Source organism: Cryptomeria japonica, chromosome 10, assembly GCF_030272615.1.
Source record: "Cryptomeria japonica chromosome 10, Sugi_1.0, whole genome shotgun sequence".
NCBI lineage: Eukaryota > Viridiplantae > Streptophyta > Pinopsida > Cupressales > Cupressaceae > Cryptomeria > Cryptomeria japonica.
In genome coordinates this window covers 611,089,685-611,094,176 of record NC_081414.1, presented here as the reverse complement: position 1 = coordinate 611,094,176, position 4,492 = coordinate 611,089,685, and the positions used below count along the sequence as shown (strand labels likewise).

The 4,492-nt window shown below is 35.1% G+C and overlaps 1 non-coding gene and 1 pseudogene across 1 annotated transcript; both read right to left on the bottom strand.

Annotated features, from left to right (window-relative positions):
* Positions 1-2,110: 2,110 nt before the first annotated feature.
* Positions 2,111-2,184, bottom strand: TRNAM-CAU (transfer RNA methionine (anticodon CAU)). Its single transcript has one exon. It is a non-coding gene; the product is annotated as a tRNA-Met (tRNA).
* A 569-nt stretch (positions 2,185-2,753) lies between these two features.
* On the bottom strand, positions 2,754-4,127 carry LOC131064810 (photosystem I P700 chlorophyll a apoprotein A2-like; annotated as a pseudogene).
* Positions 4,128-4,492: the final 365 nt, after the last annotated feature.

The window sequence follows — 4,492 nt, the reverse complement described above, 5'->3', positions numbered from 1 at the left end:
CCTCTCTTTATCTGATAATGAGGCAGCAGAATGAAGTATCTTGGGATCCTTTGGTGTGCCAATGTTTATTGCTTTTGTTGGTTCTATTAGAATAGCAGATCTCTCCTAAAAATATGTAGGGAGGATGTCAAACTTTCCATCTTCCGGCACCTCAAAGAGGTTTTCACTATTAGATACGTCCTTTATTTTTCTTTTTGACTGATCTAGTGCTCCCATGAAATGGTTTTCAGCACTAGGTCTCTTTCCTTGTTTTATTTCAATTTTGCGACTAGAAAGTTTGGCATTCTCCTGACTGCAAGAAATGTTACTTGATTCCGTGATGGAAGATATCTTAGGTGTTATGGGTTCAACAACATTAAGATACACAACTAAGTGATGGTCATTGGAAAACACATCCAATTCAGGGTTTTCTAGGTTATCCCAGTCAATTAAATCTGGGTGAAGAAGGGGTAAGTCATTGTCATCATCATTGTTAGGTGCTTCAAGGTTCATGACATAATAGTCATAATTTGGTGTAGAGTAGGTAATGTCATAGATAGAATGATCTTGATGATAGTCTCTCCCAAGTGTTCTCCAATTAGTTCAAACAAAATCAGTATTGGTATTTTGTAGTTCACACTCAAGTGGCTCTTCATCTGACGTTTGTCCCTTAAACAAATGGATTATATCAACACACACATCTTTAGTACTGCAAGTTTCTTCTTGATTAATTTCAATAGATTCATTTGTATTTTTAAGTTGACATACTTGTGTACATGATATAGAGGATTCTTTTGCTAGCTTTTGTCTTCTCTCGAACTCAGCTTCTTCTGGACTAATAGTCAATCCTACTTAACTATATCTTAGTTCTTCTATGGTTTTGCCATACCTTGGTACATCTTGCTCCTCATTTGATAGAAATTTGATATTTCCTGATGCTTGATCCATATCTATTTGTGCTTCTTGTGGCGTTACTTCTTGGCCTTTTTCGTTCTCTTTCTTTTGTTGTCTTGTATATGTCTCTTTTCTCTGGATTCTAAGTTCTTCTTGTTTTCTTTCTAACTCTATCTTTTGTTTTGTAGAAGACAAGTCTTCATTTTTTATAGTTGCTAGCTCTTCACTCTTTTCTTCACTTGATATACTAGATGATACATCTGGACCCCATTCATATTCATTTGAATCTGTCTCTGAACCATTGTCTAGGATTACACCACTGTACCATACAAGAATGTTGCATGGTGCAAATAGTTCTCTGATTTCTGTCGTCTCTACTTTTACTGCTTTCGGAATATCTTGTTCAGATTTTCATTTGCTCATATTCCTTGAACTTGTTTACAAGATTCTTCTTTTCTTTTGATTGCAAGCTCTTCTTCCTATTTCTCATGTTCTTCTTATTTCTCTTATTGGCTACTATTTATGCTACTTGATGTAGCTTTTCTTGCCATTGTTCTTCTTTAGAGACTAATTTATTTCTCCACTTTGGTTGTTGATAATTATGGTGTTTTTGATTTGGTTTTGAATATTCAAGTCCTGATTTATCTTCTTTAGAATGCAAGTGAGGACAAATAGGTTTTGAAATACCTTGATGTTGCTTACCAATTGGTCCTTTTCCTTCATATCCCATTTTTTGCATGATCTTATAACCATTTCTATATTGTTCTATGGGAATATTGACTTCTGCAGCTATTGCTATAGTTTCATTTTCATCTTTGTACAACCAACCAAGAATGTCCTTGTCTTCAGTTTCTTCTTCAAGTGTTCTAGCTCTAACAAATGCTCCATTAAACATTTCTTTTAATTTTTTTGAGATTCGTGGTTGGATATTTGTAGGCTTTCCATATGATTTAGGTGAAAGTGAAAAATTATGCAAAGAATATTTTCCCATTCCTTCATCATTTAATTTGAGCTTTTTGTCGAAGGTTTCCCATAACTTTTCTTGAATTTCTTTGGTAGGATATATTGATTCTCTATTATGTGGAACTCTTGTATCTTGTGTTGGCTTCAGATTATTGAAATATTGGATGAATTATGAACTAGTTATTCGTTTAGTCGTATTTTTATCTTCTTTATACATAAGACCAAGATAAATGGGATGAACCATCCTTTTTGGATATAAAAACTTATTGTGTCTTTGCGGAGATGGGATTTGAACCCATGAGTTCAAGGTTATGAGCCTTGAGAGCTACCAAACTGCTCTACTCCGCACTATCCCCTCATATTACCTTTGTTATAATACCCCAAAATGGGTACATCGAGCAATCCTTTGGGTATGCTATTCTCCCTCCCCCTATATAGGGAGGGAGAATAGCATAACAATAACTTTAAGCAATTTTTTTTTAACCTACCAACTCGATTTGGTTACCCCAACCAACAAACATGTGTGAGCCATTTCACGGATTATATATCCGGATAATTCAAAGTCTCTATAATTGGCTCTGGGTCTTCCAGTCTTCAAACAACATCGATGAAGACGTATAGGTGCACTATTACGTGGTAGAGATTGTAATTTTCTATAAATATCCAATTTATCATCCAGTGATGAGACTTCGCTCATCTCTTTTTTCAAAGATTGGCGAAGCAAATTATATTTCCTTTCCAATCTTTGTTTCTTTTTCTCTCTTTGAATGAGACTTTTTCTTGCCATAATGATTCAACTAGTTTATATAAAAATATAGATCAAATTTGAGATGGAGAAGTATTACATGGATTACTCTTTCTTTTTATGCATAAAGATTAGATAAAAAATCTAAATATTTGAATAAAATGAAAAAGAATTAACCGAATTTGCCTGATGTAGAGGCGATTAAGAAAGTTGCATAGGTGAATATATAGCCTACAGAAAAGTGAGCTAATCCAACTAATCGCGCTTGAACAATGGAAAGAACTACCGGCTTATCCCTCCATCAAACTAAATTAGCCAAAGGTGTGCGTTCATGAGCCCATGCAAGAGTTTCAATCAGTTCTTGCCAATATCCATGCCAAGAAATAAGAAACATAAATCTAGTAGCCCAAACAAGATGCCCAAATAAGAACATCGACGCCCATACAGATAAACTATTCATACCAAAAGGATTGTATCCATTAATTAGTTGTGAAGAATTTAACCAAAGACAATCTTTTAACCATCCCATTAAATAAGTGGAAGACTCATTAAATTGAGCTACATTTCCCTGCCATAAGGTAATATGCTTCCAATGCCAATAGAAAGTAACCCATCCAATGGTATTCAACATCCAGAAAAATGCTAAATAAAAAGCATCCCAGGCCGAAATATTGCAAGTACCGCCCCATCCCGGACCATGACAAGGAAAACTATAACCAAAATCTTTCTTATCAGGAATTAGCTTAGAACCGCCTGCATCTAAAGCACCTTTTACTAAAATCAATGTAGTTGTATGAAAACCTAGAGCAATAGCACGATGAACCAAAAAGTCTCGGGGACCAATTGTTAAGAATAGTGAATTTTTATTATCGTTAATAGCACTCAACCAACCAGGTAACCATAAGCTTTTGCCAACATTGAATGCTGGATCATTTGCTGAAGATAAGAGTACATCAAAACCATATAAGGTCTTACCATGAGCAGATTGTATCCATTGAGCAAATATGGGTTCAATCAAGATTTTCTTTTCTGGAGTACCAAAAGCGAGCATAACATCGTTATGAACATAAAATCCCAAGGTATGAAAACCTAGGAATAAACTAACCCAACTCAAATGAGAGATTATGGCTTCCTTATGCTCCAGCATTCTCTCCAATACATTATCCTTATTCTGTTCTGGATTATAATCTCTAATGAGAAATATAGCTCCATGAGCAAATGCCCCTGTCATAATGAATCCGACAATGTATTGATGATGAGTATACAATGCAGCTTGGGCAGTAAAATCTTGTGCTATGAATGCATAGGTAGGTAAAGAATACATGTGTTCAACTACCAAGGAAGTAACAACTCCCAAAGAAGCTAGAGCAAGACCTAATTGAAAGTGAAGAGAATTATTGATTGTGTTGTAAAGACCCTTATGCCCGCGTCCTAATAAGCCTTTCGGAGGAACATGTGCTTCTAAAATATCTTTTATATTGTGTCCAATCCCAAAGTTGGTTCTATACATATGACCAGCAATGAAAAACACAAATGCAATAGCTAAATGATGAGTTTGCAATTATAGTGACCTCTTGTCCCTCATGAGGAAACTTTACACATTGGTGATATGTAGAATGAACTACTTGCATTTTGTGAATCCATGGCCTTCCCAGAAGAATGTTATAAGAGAGATTCAAATCTAGAACTTGACATAATGTATTCCTTTCCATAGGTCCTATTTTGATTGGTAACACCACAGTTCCTTTATAAGAATGCTCCTCTTCATCATAAGCCTTAATGTTTATTTTCTTCTTTGGATCTACTACATCTTCTCAATATCCCAAAGCCTTTATTAAACTTAATGCATGAATGTTTAAGCCAACTCCACCATCTATGAGTACGCGTTTGACATGAATTTTATTAATGGTG